Below are 19814 nucleotides of genomic sequence, written 5' to 3'. Positions count from 1 at the left end.
GTAATATGTTAAAATAAGGATGAAAACTCCCAGAGAGAGCACACTAATCTATTCTAAATATCGAGTGAGTTGGAGTGGCCAACACACATAAATAATTGTAATACACCAAAATTGTTAACTGACATACATAGCTAAACAAGCAAATGAAAAATTAAATACCCCATGTAGGGGGAAAAGTCTGAGTAGGAGACGTGTACGCATGGACGCATGAACGCATGAACCCGAGAACGCATGAACCCGTAGAACTGTGAGAAAACACCGTCTCGAGTAATATGTTAAAATAAGGATAATCTCCCAGCTCTGAGAGAGCACACTAATCTTTTTGAAATATCGAGTGAGTTGGAGTGGCCTACACGCGTAAATAATTGTAATAGGCCTACACCAACATTGTTAACTGTCATACGTAGCTAAACGAGCAAATTAAAAATTAAATACCAACGCGACTGAAGCTATTAACAATAAGACTATAAATAATAATATAAAATGATACCATAATGTACCCGTTCTTTGTCTTTGGATCTTTTGAATAAATTGAACGATATGCAGGGGCGGACTGGCCATCGGGAATACCGGGGACATCCCCGGTGGGCCGATGGCCCAATATGCTATTATGTACCGGCCCACGCCCATCATCGCATCAGCCCTATAATGGTTATCACAGCGGCACAAGCGTAATTTTCTCCAAGAGCTATACCTATCTAATTAGAATCGCACTGACTGACTTTTATACTGCTACTCGCAATCGGTCTTCACACTCATGGTGACTATTTTTCGATATTTTTTTAAGTGTCTTCTAATATGTGTTTTACAGACTTCGGAAGTCCAAAGTAAGAAAAGATCTCCACCTTTTTAATAAACACCTCTAAATTGGTTCTTACACAGCCGAAGTGTTCTCAGCTGTGCGGATTGAGGTAGAGAATTTGGATTTGCATACATACACGCAACGCGGCACCCAGTTCTACGCATGCGCTCAACCCATGAGGAGAAAGGGATTGTTAGCGGCGAATGTCTCCAGCTTGAGACCCGCTGAGGGACCACCGCCGGAGGCGGAGGTGCCTAAGCGCTGCCCGGCAACGATCCCTTTCTCCTCCTTGTCGCGGTTCAGTCTACTTCACATTGATGTGGACGTTGAAGAACCAGGAACGTCGGAGAACCCAACGCGGTCGTTTGAGATTCATAATATCGGCTCACATATCTTTTGGCCGTTATAATATTATATGATATAGATATCTATGTAGGCTATATGATAATATTTTGATATAGAGCTCCAGGACTCCCGTGTGTTCTAGAATATTTACAGAACACGGCTAAAGGCTGTGTGAGCCTCGCCATTGCGATACATCCACTGTAAACAGAGCGAATGGTACCGTGGCTGCAAGCTGCTCAGGGCCACACCCCCACCCTCCTCCTTGACCCGCCTCGCTCCTCCTCATTTGCATTATAGCTACAGCCACCAAAACCAATATCATCCGACTGCAGACACAAATGGGCGTTCCCGTGTCGTGGGCGTTCCCGTTCACGCAGACTAAAACGCCCCCCCGGCGTTCTCGTGTGGTGGGCGTTCTCGTTTACGCAGGCTGGAACGCCCCGTTCTTCTTCGTCGATCTAGTAGTATGGGCAGCATAGAACTGACGTTAGCGCCCCCTTCTTCGATCTCGTAATACGGGTACGTTAGCCAGCTAGGCCTACAGAATGTTAACTTACATTTATGTGTCGGATCTCGACCCAAACTTTGCATCAAACTTGATGCAACACGATCATTACAGGGAGGCTCCATGATCTCATGTTCATTATCTTCTGGGTTAGTATAGGTAGGGTATTAGGTATAAGTGAGATGTTTGATATAGTTGTTTAAGAATATGCCCAAATTAAATAATGAATAGATTAAAATAACACTTGGGACATTATGCAGTTCAAATCCAGTTACCAGACACTATGAAGGCTCAAACAGTAGGCCATTTGACTCCAAGTGTTCACTTACTTTTCCAACTGAATGTTTTCAATAAAGACAAAAAACAGTAATTGCTCTGTAACAATTAACCTTACAACATACATCGTAGGCACAAATGTATGTTATACATCGTATAGCATTTGTCACAAAAACAAAAGAAAGGAGTAATAAAATACCAGCATTTCTGGGCAGATACATTTACTACAGTAGTATGCACATTTACAAATGAAAGGGATTGCAAAAAAAGACGTCCCAAATCAAACGAAAAAGGAGTAATAAAAGAACATTATCCTAGGCAGACATCTTTTATGACAAACCTGCCATATGCAACGTGCCTCAGTACCAGGGGTGCTCTTGGCCAATTCTTCTTTTTTAAGAAGCCTTTGAGGCGTAGCGCAAGGCCACTGCCACAGCCTGCATTGTTGTAAATCTTTCTAACCGTTATGCATATGAGATTGTCTTTATTAAGCTTAAGGTCCCCTGCCAAACTCATTTATATATATGGAAGGATGGAGAGGCTTGATTAGTTCTCGGAATGTGTTTGAAACCCTGTTGAACACGCCAAGCATCGCCATGTCCAGTCTCAGCGTCTCTTGAAGAATTTGCTGAAGGACTTCAGGTGGTAAGAATGGCCTGTCCTCTGTTGTGCCAGATTGGAGCGTGTGGCTGAGATGGGGAGATGGAGAGGGTGAGCTTGGTGTGCCAGCTAGCCCTGCAGGGCTAGAGAGAGCGAGAGATCCGAAAAAGAGTGAAGGAGAGCGAGAGAGAGGGAGAGAAACAGGGATTATAATCAACCTTCAATTCAATCACACAAGCCCAGACCAACACTACCCACACCATTAAACAAAAAGGGAATCACTGATCGATCAAAAGTCTGAGAAAGAGCAAGAGAGAATATACGTAAATAGAAAAGTATGGACATAGTATGTAATACCTTTCACTGCTTAGTGATTGGAAGGTGTGACTGAGATGGGGAGATGGAGAGGGTGAGAAGGAGCCAGCTAGTTCTGCAGGGCTAGAGACAGAGAGACAAGTGTATTGGCTACGATCTTCGTGAGCACCAAAAATAAGTAAATAGCAACATGGACACAGTATATAAACCTTTCAAGCATAAAGGTCTCCAACAGCTGTCCAACCACCACCTCCTGATAGAGAGCATGTCCCCCTGAAAAGTAAAGTTATGCTTTAAATGACTTCATAGCCTGATACAAATCCATGTTACAGTACTGTTTAGCAGTGTACTATGGCAGTGTAAATTATTGTGAAGATGTAGCCATCTCCTCCCGTAAGTGCAGTACCTGAAGACAAAGTAATGTGTATGACCTATGATGCATGTTAATTGTAGCCTCCAGTAAGGATGACTAAATTATTAAAAGCCTTATATTTCATGCTACACATCTGATTGAGATTTGAAAGAACTCACCTCACTGAAATCATATTGCTTTTGAGGGTAGAATACATTGCGTACTGAAATTAACATACAAATTAGTTAGTTGTTTTGCAAACTAGTCATCGGTCATCATTTCTGAAAATAATGCATCTCACCATCAGCATAAACACCCCACAGCTGTTGCTCTGATACTGGTGAGGTGCGTCCTGTGGTGGTATAAGGGGAATGTGATTTGTCAATGATTCTTATTAGTACATAATGCCTATAAACTATAAAGTGATATCCACCCTCATTTTGTAGCTACATACAAAAAGTGCACAATGCACTTTCAACAAGCATTTAGCAGCAACCAGGGCCCATCAGCGTCACATATGAACACTTAATTAAATCATAATAAACAATCTAGAGGCCTGCCTGTCTACCAGTGAATGCTACTCTACTAGATGCAATGAATCGTGCGCCAGCCACACGTTTTACCTCGTCAGCCAAGTAAAGTCCCTTCCATGGTCCATTGGACAAAGCATGTGCCAGGGTACTGAAAAGGTTTGGAAGACGTGTAAGTTGCAATTCATATGCATCATCATCAACACGCATTCGGTACACACTACGCTTCGATTTCACCCAAGGGTGAATTAAAAGTACATGTTTTCCTAAACGTTGGTCATCAGCGAGGTAATAAAGTAGTAACTTTGGGCACATCTGTCATCTGTTTTTCAGAGTGCTAACGATCTTTATTCATTCGTTGCGCAGCGACCGAACAGACAGAATTCTCTGATATGCCATGCATGTAAACATACTAGTTAGTTAGACGTACTAGTACGATGCACAGTTTAATCAGATGTGTGTGTCACCTAGGGTTGCCAACCGTCCCGTAAAATACGGAATCGTCCCTTATTTGGCAATTAAATGTTGCGTCCCGTATTGAACCAATACGGGACGCAATTTGTTCCGTATTTCCATAAATGTCCAATACACATGTCTGTCACACACACAAATTCTAAATCTAACAATAATGATCAAAACAAAACACAGGGAATACTACGGTCAGCAAAATTGTCGCGGCGGGATCTACGCAAGACCGGCTCCGGTCATCTGTGTGTCTGCGCATGCGTGTGGTGGTCACGGTTGCCTAGCGACAGACACCACACACCGGCGCTGCTCACAAAACCTGCGCCTTTTAAAAATGTCCGCTACACCCGATACTCCACCACGTCCTCAAAAGCGTAAACGCTTGCAGAAGTACGGACGTGAGTGGGAAGACGCACATCCTTGGCTGGACAGCGTCAGTGGAGATGTTTACAAGGCAAGTTGTAAAATATGTCGGCGAGTGTTTTCAGTGGCGCACGGTGGGCTGTCTGACATCAGACAGCATGCAACAGGACAGCATGCAACCTTCTTCTCTGCAATAATATCCTCTCTCTCTTTGAGGATGTTGTAAAGAAGCTGGAGAGTGATGAAACCACCTGTGTTGAGTTATATTCCATCATGGAAAACTTCAAGCAAAAGCTCACACAGAGACGAGATTAACAGTTCTATGGCTACTTAACTAAATTGAAGCTGCAGCGTCTCCGTCCACTTGATGCTGACATGGCAAGGGCAGATTTTACTGCATTCCTCAACACAGCACTCTCATATGTTGAGAAATGGTTCAACTTTTCTGAAGACTACTGGTTGTTCTCACTGCAACCTCTCTCTCTGCACCATGGCACCATGACCTTTACTGACATTGAGAGGGTGACCACCAAGCTCAACCTCATCCATAAAGTCAACATGGATGAACTTTATGATGAATGCTCCACAGCAAAACCCATTCTGAAGAGGCTCAAAGAAGATGCTGAAGATGAATGGAAGTCCAAAGGTGTGGCTGCCAGGTGGGTGGCTCTCTTTCGAGTAGCTGACCTGCCAAACATGCTGTCTATCACCAGACACATCCTGAGCATCCCAGCATCCACTGGATGTGTGGAAAGGATCTTCTCCAGAATGGCCAACAAATGGAGTGGGCCATTCCGTTTATTTAGTTTATATTTTAAAAGTTCATTGCTGCACACGCCACACAAAGAGATTTCATTCAAGATTTAATTGACTGCACTTTATAAGAGAATGTTATGTGGTAATAAAGCATTTCAAGATTTAAGTATGACTAATTCCTTTCTTGATCAACCCTTTACTAAAAACACCAGCACAAAATAAAACATACCACTGCTGCGGGCGCCCCGCCCCACAGGAGTCGGGCCCGTGGTGGGCGTCCCTTATTTTAATTTCTGAAAGTTGGCAACCCTAGTGTCACCACAACGAAGCAGAGTGGCCGCGATGTCATGCCAGGCTGCCAGCTGACACCTTAACATCCAACTTAACAATGTACTTTGGTAATGTTAACCTCACAGTAAAATAATCGGCAAAGCCTTCGCTGCAAACTTTACCCTCTACCTACAAACCGTCTTAAACGTTGCTGATTTCTGAATAGTATATGCAACGTTTATGGACGAGATAGCATAGCATTCGCTGCTACCGAACCATGCTTGTCACGAGTATTTATATCGGATTCGAATTCGGATACAACGATACCACAGCTAAATCAGTGATTTAAATGAGAATACTTCACAGCCAATGTTCTCAAATAAACAATATCATACTTACTGACATAATCTCTCATCATAACTCTTTCGTTTTTCTGGAAAGTTACTACGAGGTAAAACCGCCAAAAAAGCAAGCCTTGCGAAACTCACTCACCTCTTCTTGATTGATCGATGAAACGCAACAGGAACGCCTGATGGGCGTTTTTGTGTCATGACGGGAACGCCCGATGGGCGTTTTTGTGTCATGACGGGAACGCCCAAGCCTGCAGCTGGACCCTTCTCAGAAAAGCAAGCCTTGCGAAACTCACTCACCTCTTCTTGATTGATCGATGAAACGCAACAGGAACGCCTGATGGGCGTTTTTGTGTCATGACGGGAACGCCCGATGGGCGTTTTTGTGTCATGACGGGAACGCCCAAGCCTGCAGCTGGACCCTTCTCACCAAAACAGCGCATTTGGGGGAAGCTCAATGTGCGACTGGCTCGGAGTGGCTGTAACTCTGCACCACGGCTGAATTTCGGGAACGTCGTTATGTAACTTACTGTTTTGTTATGCACCTTCGGCACCCCTACACACACAAACAATCACACACCCAGCATGCAACACTACTGATACCACTGATGTTCACACCCCATCGTATGTTCTGTTCTGTTCATTTCTAATATATTGTTCATGCTAATTCTACCCTCTGATTCCAGTTTCTTTATTGTGTGGTCTTTCTCTGCTGACATTAATTCCTTAAGGCTTTGTAGTTATACTTGTATAACCATCTGATACTAGCCAAGAGTTAAGCATATTCATCTAGCAAACTATACCTACCTTGGAGTGTTACAATAGCCAATAATCATTTTATTCCATGTGTCCATCCAGGCAAATTGGTAGATCCAAATGTTATTAAAAAACAAACATACATATATGATGTAATTTCTTTGTAATCATCCAAAATAATGTTAAGTGTATGGGTATTTTTCCCAGAAGGCCACTGACTGTTCGATACGCGCGATCCATTGAGTGGGCAACGCGGCGTGTACTTAGTGGGCCGCGCGCCGTGTATTGAGTGGGCCGGTCTGACAGAAACTCCCGGGCCACTTTTTTCCCCCAGTCCGCCCCTGACGATATGTGAATCGCATTGCGAGCAGAGGAACGTGAGAGTTAGTGAGCAGCAGCTGAACCAATCTAAAAGGCCCTTCGTCAATAAAAACCTTTTAGTAATAATCAGTTACCACAGTGCCTAAAACCCATCAACTTCATTCATGTTAAAGTGAAGGGAAAAACCTCAGACACAAGGAGTTAACCGAACAGTGCACGGTATAAAGATAATTATGAACCTTTGATTGCGAAAGTAGAGTTCTGTGTTGTACCACACCGACGTGTGCAACGAACTCAACAAATTCAACCGGATGTAAAATCCGTATGCTGTGGAAGACCACCTTCCCAGCCGTTTTGACGCTGCTTTGTTATCACAAAACATGGTTATACGTTAACGCCGCCATGCTTTGCCCCACAGAACGCTAGCTGCTACGATAGGGTAAAGCTCGAACAGCGCAGACGACTCTGACCCGAGGGCGAACGTACCAGCTTCGACTGGCCATCCCTCAGCAAACCATTGCCCTTGGAAGAAACCCCCTAACCCAACCGAGGGAGCCGCATCCTGAAGCTGGACTGGTAGAGCTGTGAGAGAAAATACGCTGCGGGGGCTAACGCGGGGACTGCAGTAGCCATGGTAGCAGGGCACGTGCCAGGTGCGTAGCCTGTGAAGGCGGAGGAAGCCGAGCCTGATGGTTGCTGGAAGTAGAAAGGCGCCATGGCGACCGACGACAGCGGGTTGGGGGCCTGGACCCGTCCGGGAGTTCCGCATGGCGTTTCGACGGCGTCCATCCTGGCGCCAATGCTTTGCACCAACTCGGCGAGGGTTTGTAGAACCAGGCGGATGTCCGTGTTGGGAACTTGTTGGTGGTGTTGTTGAGGATACCGGGGACCGAAAAGAACGGCTTTCTGCGCTCGCTTGCCGGGACCAGAAGTAGTAGGCCGACCAGCACGAATCCGAAGTTATGACCTCTTGGTGTGTATTAACCGACGTAGCAACTAAGCGACGAGATATGCGAGATAATCAGAAGCACAGTAAAGCAGCAGCATGCGTCGAACGAAGACCTGAGCAGCAAAGACATATGTTAGACTACTCTTTATAGAGCAGGTGTAGGCAGGTGATTGGTAGCTGGTGATTGGTGGCCAGCCGCGCGTGATTTGAGTCCTCCTGGTAGAACTACCAGCAAGCTTAACATTCACTCTGATTAAAGCTTGATTCCAAAATGATTCAGATAAACTCACTCCCAACTCTTTTTCCCAATCTCCCTTAATCTTGACAATATTAGTCTCAGCAGCTGAGTTAATAATCTGATATATTCTGGATATAAAACCTTTAAGCTTTGGTGGTGAATCCAAGATTGTTTCATATAATGATTCCTGGGGTAAATAAGGAAAACTAGGGTTTAGAGATTTGGCAAATTGCCGTACCTGGAAATAACGTAACAGATGGTTTCGAGGGATATTATATTTCACAAATACATCTCCGGAGCTTCCAAAAACCCCACCTATATATAATTGACCAATGTTAATAATGCCATTTTTAAGCCATAAATTGAATGCATGATCCAGTCTAGAGGGAAGAAAGAGGTGACTATTATGAATAGGAGTTATACTAGACGCAGCTGAGAGGTTAAATCTTTTGCGGAACTGGGATAAGATTTTCAATGTTGTAATTACTATAGGGCTGGATGAGTATTGTCTTGGGGAAAGGGGGAGACTAGAGGTCACCAACGATACAAGGGAGCAAGAGGGGCACGAATTAGCTTAAATTAGACACCAGTTAATTTGAGGGAATTTAATCCAGTACATTATTTTCTGTATATTTGCAGCCCAGTAGTAAAATCTAAAATTGGGAAGAGAGAGACCTCCTTGAGTGCGATGTCTTTGCAACATCACTTTATTTATCCTCGGTAGTTTATTGCCCCACAAAAAGCCTGTAATGAGCTTATCTAAAGTAGTAAAAAAGAGTTTAGGCAAGAAGAGTGGCAGACATTGGAACAAATACAAAAAGCGTGGTAGAATGTTCATCTTAATAGCGTTAACCCTGCCTGCTAGTGAGAAATATATCGTTTTCCAACTGTCAAAGTCTTCCTTAATCTTAATCAATAATGGAGAAAAATTCCTATCATACAAATGTTCATATTTCCGAGTGATATAAATACCCAGGTATTTAAATTCAGAATTACATTCATGAAATGGTAGTTGCATTTCTGGGGTTTCAGTAGCCAAATTGTTTAAAGGGAAACATTCACTTTTTGCAAAATTCAATTTATATCCGGAAAATGGCCCAAATTGTCTAAGAATTTCTATTAATGCCTGGGCAGACTTAGCTGGGTCAGAAATATAAACCAATAAATCGTCAGCATAAAGAGAAGCTTTATGCTCAGTGCCCCATCTAAGAATACCACTAATGTTTGGTGAGGTTTTAAGAGCAATTGACAATGGTTCAATCGCCAAAGCAAAAAGTAACGGGCTTAAAGGGCAGCCTTGGCGGGTACCTCTATGTAAATTAAAATATTCTGAATTTAATCTATTTGTAATGACTGAGGCTTTGGGAGAAGAATACAAAAGTTTAACCCATGACACAAATTGGTGACCAAAACCAAAGTTCTCCAAGACCCTAAACAAATCTGGCCATTCCACCCTATCGAATGCTTTCTCCGCATCTAAAGAGATAACCATCTCTGGAACCTCTTCAGATGCAGGTGAATAAATAACATTTAGCGGGCGGCGGATATTACTGAATGAGTGGCGATTGCTAATAAAACCAGTTTGATCATCGGAGATGATCTGGTGTATAACTGTTTCCAGCCGCATAGCCAAGGCCTTCGCCAATATTTTATAATCTGCGTTTAGAAGAGATATTGGTCGATAAGATCCACATGCATCTGCGTCCTTCCCAGGCTTTAACAGCAGAGTAACTGATGCCATTGTAAGGGTTTGAGGTAGGGTTCCTTGGGCCAATGACTCATTAAACATGTTAAGCAAAAGTGGTGATAGTTTGTCTGAAAATTTCTTAAAGAATTCAATTGGAAAACCATCTGGCCCAGGTGTCTTCCCACTTTGTATGGCTTTGATTGATTTTGTTATTTCACTCATGTTCCATGGCTGTTCTAGATTCCCGGTTTGATCATTTCCAATTTTAGGAAAAATGATACCCTCAAAGAACATTTCCATATCTGTATCATTAGGTGGACTCTCAGATTGATATAAAGTAGAGTAGAATTCTTTAAAAACATTATTAATTTCAGATGGGATTATTGTTAATTGATTTAAATTATTTTTAATTTGGATATGCTGTGAATTGGCCTTAACTTTAAACTGGTGTGCCAGTAATCTTCCCGCCTTCTCACCACTTTCATAATTGAGTCCACGTGCCCGCAGAAGTTGCCTCTCCACTTTACCGGTTGACAATAAGTCATATTCCTTCTGTAAATTCAATCTCCGCTTGGAAAGGTCTGGTGATGGTGTCATTGAATTTTGTGAGTCTAACTCTCTGATTGATTTTAAAAGTTTGTCTTGTTTCTCTCTGCGTATCTTATTTTGTAAGGAAGAAAAAGCTATAATTTCTCCCCTGATGACAGCTTTGAGAGTCTCCCAGAGAAGAGAAGGGCTTACATTGTCTTTCTGGTTGTTTATGAGAAACTCATCAATAACCTTATTTATTAAATCACAAAAGCTTTTATCACCTAGCAGGAGAGAGTTGAGCCTCCAAAGAGGGCGGGGTTTCTGCAAGAGATTAAATGACAGATCTAGGATTAATGGCGCATGGTCTGATTCCACAATTGCAGAATATTCTGTATTGGCCACTGACGGGAGAAGAGTTTTATCTATAAAAAAATAATCTATACGGGAGTATGAATGGTGTACATGTGAATAGAAAGAAAACGTTTTCTTGTTGGGGTTCTGGAACCTCCAGGGATCAATGCATCCAACCTGATCCATAAAGGCTGATAAGGCCCTAGCCATTTTTAACGGAGGTATTGAAGCAGGGTTGGATCTATCTAGATTGGGGTTTATTAGACAATTTAAATCACCTCCAAATATCAAGTGACAAGAATTTAGAGAAGGAATATTGGATATAATTTTCTTTATAAAATCTTCATCATCCCAATTGGGTGCATATACATGAACTAGAATCACTGGTGTATGAAAAAGTGATCCAGAGACTATAATGTAGCGGCCATTCGGATCAGAAATAACATCTGCCGCGGTAAACTGAACTTTTTTATGAAAAAGAATTGCCACTCCCCTTGATTTGCTACTGAAATTGGAGTGGAATATTTGACCGACCCATGGTCTTCGTAATCTAATATGACCCCCTATTATTAAATGTGTCTCCTGTAAAAAAATTATTTCAGATTTGAGTTTTTTAAGGTGAGCAAAAATTCAAGCTCTTTTAACAGGGCCATTTAGCCCCTTAACATTCCAACTGACAAATCTGGCAGTGTCTCCTGTTGTTACTCCACTTAACATGACTTTACTCTGGGTTTTTTATTATATTCCATTTGTGAAAGGTAGAGGTAGTGTGTATCCTAAAAAACTCTGAACACCCTGAGAAAAAAACCCAAAAAACAAAAGAGAACAAAAACTAAACAAAAAGGAACAACTTGAACACGTTCCATTCCTATGCTGGTCTCCCTAACAGGGGCTAGCCGCAGGATTCCCTTATCTTGTCCCCCGAGAGACATTTCCTATATTTCTCCTACTTGGAGAGAAAACACCCAACTTATTCAAATCCTATATTAAATTTAGTGTATAATTTCCCACAACAAGTACAAACCAACTGCATAAAATATACATTTGAGCCACAAATGAGTAGTCGCCTCATTAACAATTAGTGTGAATAGCAGTTACCATTACAATATCTGCATCGGGGCATGAGAAGTGTGTGCGCATTTCTGCGCACCTGCTCACACAGTTCAGCTCTTACATTGTCTTATCCAAATTAGCCTGCAACGCGCCGCTCGTAGAAGGCCCTCGCTTCTTCAGGGGTGTCGAAGTAGAATGATTCTCCATCGAAGGTGACGCGCAGACGTGCCGGGTATAACAGTCCGAAGCGGATGCCTTTTTTGTACAGATCCTGCTTTATGCCATTAAAGGTAGCTCTCTTTTTGGCCAGGTTAGCACTCATGTCTTGGTACACTCTCACAGTTACATTGCGGTGTTTCAGTTCGTGTTTCATTGCCCACCTTAATGTTTTTTCCTTGTCAGAGAAGTTCTGGAAGCACACAATGAAAGGCCTCGGTTTTGGGGATCCTCGTTCCGGTAGCGGGCCGGTGCGGTGCGCACGGTCGATGGGCGGGGTTGACGTGAATACCTCCCCGAGAGCCTCCATCAGAAAGTCGGCTATGAACTGCTTCGGCTCCTTGCCAGTCTCGCTGCCCTCCGGTATATTCACAATACGGAGATTAGATCGGCGCGATCTATTCTCCAGGTCTTCTACTCGGTCTAGGAGGTGTTTGTTTTGGGACTCCAGGGATTTTACCGTTGCTTCGGTCGAAGTGATCCTTTCAAAGTTTTCTCCCACTCTCGTTTCGGTTTCGGTGAGGCGTTTATTAAATTAGTTCACATCCCCTCGCAGCGCGTCAACGGAGGCTTTCAATGACTGTGACGTGGTTTGTATTAGCTTCACCATATCCTCCTTCATACTGGCTCGTTGGTTTTCAAGCATGGCTGAGAGTTGTTGAACCGTAGCGGGCTCGTTAACTTCGGTAATAGCAGATTGAGTGTTGGCTGTAGCGGGGCCTGCGCTCGTCGACATGGTGGCTAGCTGTTCAGGTTGCGAATTAGCACGAGTTATGTAAGCTTGAATTCCTTGTTGTTTGCTGCGTTTTGATGGCATATCTTATTTTTTCCATTTCCAATGCGTATTCAGTGGCTCGTTGTGAGGCAAAAAGTGAAACAAAAGGACCGTATTGAAGGTAATTAATGCAAATTAGTCGGGAGCCTCTTCTCGCGCGTCTGTTCACTACATTGTCTAACCCGGAAGTCCTTGACAGATATCTCTAATGGTTCTAACAGACCATTTTATGGAAGGATCTCAAAAGTCAAAGTCAGCTTTATTGTCAACACTTCACATGTACAAGACATGTGAGGGAATCGAGAAAACGTTTCCCCCTATCCCGCGGTGAACATATAAAAAGTGCACAGGCACAAACACAAATATACGAGACTACACTAAAAATAGACAAGATAGACAAAGACATATAAAATATAGGAGTTCTGTATGAATAACAGAAGTAAAAATCATTGTGCAAAGAGGCAGTCAATACTGGCAGCAAAAAGTCATGTAGTAGTGCATTTTTTAAATAGATTAATAAATAATAGCAGCAATTTCAGTCTGTATGGTGTGTATTTAAACTAGTAATAGTAATAGTGCAAAGACAGTTAGTCCACAGTGTAGCAAGGCAGAAAACGGGGGGGGGGGGGGGATTTCAGCTTACTGACAGCCCTGTTGATGTGGCTGAGGGAAGAGAGGGAGAGAATTTAGTTTCCTGACAGCCTGGTGGATGAAGCTGTTTTTGAGTCTGGTGGTGCGGGCATGCAGGCTCTGATACCTTCTTCCAGAGGGCAGGAGGGTGAACAGACTGTGAGCGGGATGGCTGGCCTCGCTCACAATCCTGGTCGCTTTGCGGGTGAGGCGAGTGCTGTATGTGTGTTGCATGGAGGGGAGTGGGGCACCGATGATCTTTGCAGCTGTGTTAACCACGCGCTGCAGGGCTTTCCTGCTGTATTCAGCGCAGCTCCCGCCCCACACGGTGATGCAGCTGAACAGGATGCTCTCAATGGTGCCTCGGTAGAATGTGCACATGATTGATGGGGGGGCTCGTGCTTGCTTCAATTTTCGGAGGAAGTAGAGGCGCTGATGGGCTTTCTTCGCCAGTGATGCAGTGTTGGTGGTCCAGGAGAGGTCGTCGCTGATGTACACCCCCAGGAATTTTGTGCCACTCACTCGCTCCACTGCCGCACCATCGATGGTCAGTGGTGGGTGCTCAGTGTGGCGTCTCCTGAAGTCAACAACAATCTCCTTAGTTTTGCTGACATTCAGCAGGAGGTTGTTGTTGCTGCACCACATGGTCAGAAGGTTGACCTCCTTCCTATAGCTGGTCTCATCGTTCTTAGTGATGAGACCCACCAGAGTGATATCATCCGCAAACTTCACCATGTGATTGGTGCTGTAGGTTGGTGTGCAGTCGTGAGTCAGCAGGGTGAAGAGCAGGGGCGAGAGCACACAGCCTTGGGGGGCCCCAGTGCTGAGTGTGATGCTGCTCGAGGTGTTATTGCCGACCCGTACTGACTGTGGCCTCTCGCTGAGGAAGTCCAGCACCCAGTTGCAAAGCGAGGTGCTGAGCCCCAGCTGGACCAGTTTACAGATAAGTTGTTGTGGGATGATGGTGTTGAATGCGGAACTAAAATCTAAGAACAGCATTCTGACGTATGAGTCTGTTGTGTCCAGGTGGGTGAGGGCAGGGTGGAGAGCAGAGCAGATCGCATCCTCGGTGGACCGTTTGGCTCGATAAGCAAACTGGTAGGGGTCTAGGGTGGCTGGGAGGGAGGACTTGATGTGTGACATAACTAGCCGTTCAAAACACTTCATCACGATGGGGTCAGTGCAACGGGTCGGTAGTCATTGAAGCAGGATGGAGCAGGTTTCTTTGGCACAGGTATGATGATAGTGGCCTTGAAATGTGACGGAACTACAGCTTGCCTCAAAGAAATGTTAAAGACGTCAGTGAAGACATTCTTTAACTCCTCAGCGCAGTCCTTCAACACCCGGCCTGGAATGTTGTCTGGGCCTGTTGCTTTCCGTGGATTGATAGTGGCGAATATCCTCTTCACACTGGCAGCGGACAGGCACAGAGCCTGATCGTGGGGAGGGGGTGGAGTTTTCTTTGGGCTTGTGTTGTTAGTTGCTTCGAACCGTGCAAAGAAGCTGTTGAGGTTGTTGAGCAGAGAGATGTTGTCATCGCAGATCTGTGGCGTGGGCTTGTAGTCCGTGATGGTCCGAATGCCCTTCCGCAGGCTCCGCGTGTCTCTGCTGTTTTTAAAGTGGCAGGTTAACTTTTTTGTATAGTCCTGTTTTGCTTTCCTGATGCCACGGGACAGGTTGGCTCTTGCTGTTCTCAGGCCAGTTTCCTCCCCAGCTTTTAAGGCGTTGTCTCTGGCCCTCAGCAGCCGATGGACATCCCCTGTCAGCCATGGCTTCTGGTTAGCCCGAGTGACGATGGTCTATGTGTGGGTCACATCATCAATGCACTTACTGATGTAAGCAGTAACAGTGTCTGTGTATTCATTAATGTCAGTGTGGCTGTTGTATGTGGCTGCTTGTTTAAACATTTCCCAGTCTGTTGTTGCAAAACAGTCCTGAAGAGCAGAGGTGGCCCCCTCTGGCCACACACGTACCTGTTTCCGGACCGGCTTAGTGATTTTTACTCTCGGTCTGTATGCTGGGATTAGCATCACAGTGATGTGATCAGAGAGTCCGATGTGGGGGAGAGGGGAGGCCTTGTATGCTCCCTTGTGTGAAGTGAAAATTTGGTCCAAAGTGTTTCCTCCTCTTGTAGGGAAATTGACATGCTGGTAGAGTTTTGGAAGGACAGTTTTTGGATTTGCATGGTTAAAATCTCCAGCGAGAATGGTGAATCCATCTGGGTGTGCTGTCTGTTGTTCACTGATGGCTTGATATAATTCACAAAGTGCCGCGTACCTGTCACTGGTGTTGGAGGTTGGGGGGATGTATACCGCAACCAGCAGAATCGCAGTAAACTCCCTCGGTAGGTGTCGTGGAAATATCAATCATAACTATAAATATACAATCACATACAAATTATATTAACCTTGTTTATATAATTATTACATTAGAAGGAACTGTATTCATTCTCCCTGTATCTTAAAACAAATCCCTTCCTCTCTTAACTGAGAGAGGTTAAGTTAATTCGTATTCAAGTTCCCACTGGAGCCAGTAAGTCTGGTTTTGTGACCAGGCCAATCGACTGACTTCTTTGTTGTGTAAACTATTTACAGCCACCATGTCTTACAAACCTGCAGACATGTCCAATAACCACCCATTGTATTACAAATTGACTTGGCCTTAGGTCACTCCCACTCCCTACCCACAATGGAAACGTTCCCTATAAGAATGTTGTTCACCTATTGTTTCATCGAATGTGTTCTTGGTAAACTTTGCTGCCAGTACTTTTCCCATGATCATGCCTTAAGATTAAATCAAATATTTCGCTGTCCGACGTGTCCGTGAGAGAACTTTCTCTTCATCAAATGGCGTTGTCGGCAGGACCCCAATATGAGATCATCAGACTGGTAAGTCATGTTTCTTTTAAATGACTATCTTGCCATTCTGACCCTCTGACAGGATCCGGAATTTGGAAAATAGATAAACACATGTGATTAGGATCTGACCTGGACCTTTGGAGGCGATTAGCACTAAAACAACTATTCAGCTAAAGAGGGGATAAGTGGACATAGTTGCCTGCCTTTGGTATGATGAAAGTAAACTAGTGGTTTATTTTATATAAGGGTTAAGATAACGCCCTCGGGAAGATCGATCTAAAAGCATGAGGTTTCATTTAAATTCTTATTTAGGCGGAGGCTCTGTCTGATATTTTTTGCTAAAATATCCAAGAATTAGGAATCCCTACGAATTGATAATCCGTACTACGTAGGCATCAATGATTGGCCAGTAGTAGACTGTTTGTTACTACGAATGGAAAGCTTGTGCCGTGCGAATCGTTAGCAAGATTTCGCTCTGCAGATTAACTCTTGTTATGTGACAAATGCAGGAATGTTGGCGGAGAACGTTTTGATTACTCTCAGTAAGGGTAACAACCCCTCCAAAGAACTACGTACATTACAAGAGTTACGTTGGTGTGTTACAAATGAATGTGCATCCCAAGTAGAACCCATTCAGTAGGCCCAGTAATAAAACAGTTTGGGACCCCACATACGGCCAACCAGTGAATGCATTTGCTTGGACCTCAGATGAATGGGTAATGTACGTCCCTCGGAAGTTATGCAATTCTGACCTCGGACCTTTGAACGTTTCTGTACTGACAGACCTTTCACTGGTATGATGAATAGATAGAGATCTATTTCAAATAGGGCTGATAATTGCACCCACGGGAAGAAGTTACTTAATTTTGACCCGGACCTTTGCACCGTTTCTGCACTGACAGAAACGGTTCAAAGGTATGATGAATGGACAAAGATCTATTTCAAATAGGGCTGATGATTGCACCCACGGGAAAACCAAGTAGGATGAATTGAGTGGCCTCATGTTGTTTGAACCTGAATGAAATGTACATAAAATAGAGGAGCCTCCCAACCTAAAGACACCAACGACGGCGAAAAATTTGATTTAACCACTGTTCAACTTTTCTTGTCATGTTACTAAACTTATCTTTTTTCAGAAAAGTGGACGAGTGGTAAAACTAAATATAATAGAAAAATAACGTCCAGCCTTTACGGACGCAAACAGTGCCAGCAGGTAAGTATGGCACTGAAACAACTGGGCCCCCCTCGTTTGTGAAAAGAAAAATATATAAAGAATATCGTTGTGTCTCATCCCAATTGTTATGTTATGTATTTTTCGCGCCGTATTTCTATCCTTTCTTTCCATGCTTTGCTTTCATGTTGTCTACAACCTCTTGTAGACCCTTCTTCTCTCCACAGTGCTGGAGAAGCAGCTTTACGCCGTCCCGAAATTCTAAATGTATTTGAATGCGATTGTAATAGATTTACTGCTGAATTGTATTAATATGATCTGAGAGATCGTATAGATTTTTTTTTCAGATAAATAGCAATGTCCAAGGAACGAATGCCCGAAAAACATAGCAGTTCAGGACACTGATCCAGAGCTCAACTCCACAAAAGTTTATTCTTCAAACAGGTTTGATTGACAAACCACGAGTGAGTACCCTGAAACTAACATAGAAATAAATAAATCGGGCTCCTTTGAGACATTGACTTTACTCTGATTTACAAATTTGTACAAAATATATCAATATCATTCAGTTAGATAACATTTCTTTGTTTCTTTATCAAACAGATCTGTGGTCTTGCGTTGAGTTCCACATGTTTTAAAAGTATTAAATAACATTAACATAGCCTACTTTTGGCATTAAAGAATTCATGACGTAAAACTATAACAAAAGTGATTGTATTTTGTTTCGTATATCCCTATCTGTTGTATCAGCTGTGTGTGTATTCCTTTATTTGTATTAATTTGTTTGTGTTTTCTTTTCAAGAGAACGTCTGACTCAATCATAAGGAAGAGTAAAATGGACGCCCATTCATCAAAACGGGACGCTAAGGTGACAATAACGGTATCTAAGCAAATTAAAAAAAGAGCGGACCTGGTAAGAACCCGCTATGGTAAGAAAAAAAAAAAACGATCCTATAGTGCCACCAAGATCCCCCGCAGATATAGTCTTGAGAGAAGAAGGCATATACTCGGTCTTTCCATTTACTTATGATGTGTACGAATGGACAGATGGCTGTTGGCCAATAGGTGGTTCTTTTGATTCTTGCAAACTACAAGAATTAAAAGAAACAATAACGTCTGGACCAGATCCGAATTGGGATTTTAATTACACACAGAATTGTTTAGATGCATGGATTCGCACGTAAAAACGACACCCAATACCGAAACCATTTAAACAAGAAGTAACTCCAGAAATCGCGTCTAACATTTTCAAAATAACGATGCAAATCAACCCAGATTGGACAGAAGTGTATAGAACAGCTCTGTTGAACAAAACAGCAACTAGTAATGCAGAACATGTTGATAAATTAATGACTGAAATAGAGTTAACAGCCGCAGAAGTAGACGCTATTAAAACAGCCCAAAACAACATAAAAGACAAAACCGCCCTCGCTACACTTTGTGTATGGAGCCGTTTGTGAACGTCAACTCGTTAAAGAACCCTCCAGATGTTTTTACTGCAAAAAGATAGGTAATCGGGAGAAATATCGCAGAAAGAAACACAACGACGAGACCAAACCGTCGGCCCCGCCCACGGAACCAGTACGCGCCCCCCACACCATGAAGAACCCGCTACAACGCCCAGGTGAGTATAATCATTACTAGGACCCCTTGGAGAAGGAAACAACGATCCAGGCAACGCTTCTTCAACTGTCTTCCACCCCCACCGAAAATCCAAAATGCTCCGTGCAGATGGCAAGGACCAACCCAGGTGTTACTGACCACGAGGACTGCAGTCAAACTCCAAGAAAAACCAGAATGGATCCATGCAAGCCGATGCTGCCCAGCACCTCCAGAAGAGGAAAGCACCAACGCCTCGAATGGACCACCTCTACCGTGATCTGCATAATACTCCTGATGAGCCCAGCAGACCAATGCAACGCAACCACCAGCAACAACGACCGACTCCCGACCATAGCGGAACCCCAGCTAACCACATCATCACACAACCAGTTTGCAAGCCTACTTGCTACAGCTCAAACCCACTTCAACACCACCAAGAATGGGCCCCTTACTCAAATGAAGAGTTACCAAATGGAAAATGAGTGACCTAACATGCTAGACATACATTTTACTAATGTACATATTGATCATTTACTTTTACTAATTTCTTTGAATTTGCAATTTTACTAATGTACATATTAATGATTGATTTTTACTAATTTCTTTGAATTTTGTTCCTATTATTCTGTGTTTTAACTTGTTTCACCATCATTTGTAATCCTGTGCCATAATATACCACCTGTAATAAGTGTTGATCTTATGATCAAAAAGGGAGGAACTGTCGTGGAAATATCAATCATAACTATA

The 19814-nt window shown here is 43.4% G+C and overlaps 1 long non-coding RNA gene across 4 annotated transcripts; it reads right to left on the bottom strand.

The window, feature by feature from the left end:
• Window positions 1-2226: 2226 nt before the first annotated feature.
• Window positions 2227-3931, bottom strand: LOC132459221 (uncharacterized). Of its 4 annotated transcripts, none has more exons than XR_009526152.1 (4): window positions 3819-3931; window positions 3497-3547; window positions 2886-3418; window positions 2227-2671 (listed from the first exon to the last, which is right to left on the bottom strand). It is a non-coding gene; the product is annotated as an uncharacterized LOC132459221 (long non-coding RNA). The 4 variants fall into 4 exon arrangements; XR_009526150.1 differs by lacking the exon at window positions 2227-2671 and having other exon boundaries at window positions 2696-3116; window positions 3375-3418; XR_009526149.1 differs by lacking the exon at window positions 2227-2671 and having other exon boundaries at window positions 2696-3418.
• Between the last annotated feature and the right edge of the window lie 15883 nt (window positions 3932-19814).

The sequence above is a fragment of the Gadus macrocephalus genome, chromosome 6 (assembly GCF_031168955.1).
Source record: "Gadus macrocephalus chromosome 6, ASM3116895v1".
In the NCBI taxonomy this organism is placed as follows: Eukaryota; Metazoa; Chordata; class Actinopteri; order Gadiformes; family Gadidae; genus Gadus; species Gadus macrocephalus.
The sequence above is the reverse complement of the archived record's forward strand: the minus strand, read 5'-3'. Positions and strand labels throughout refer to the sequence as shown.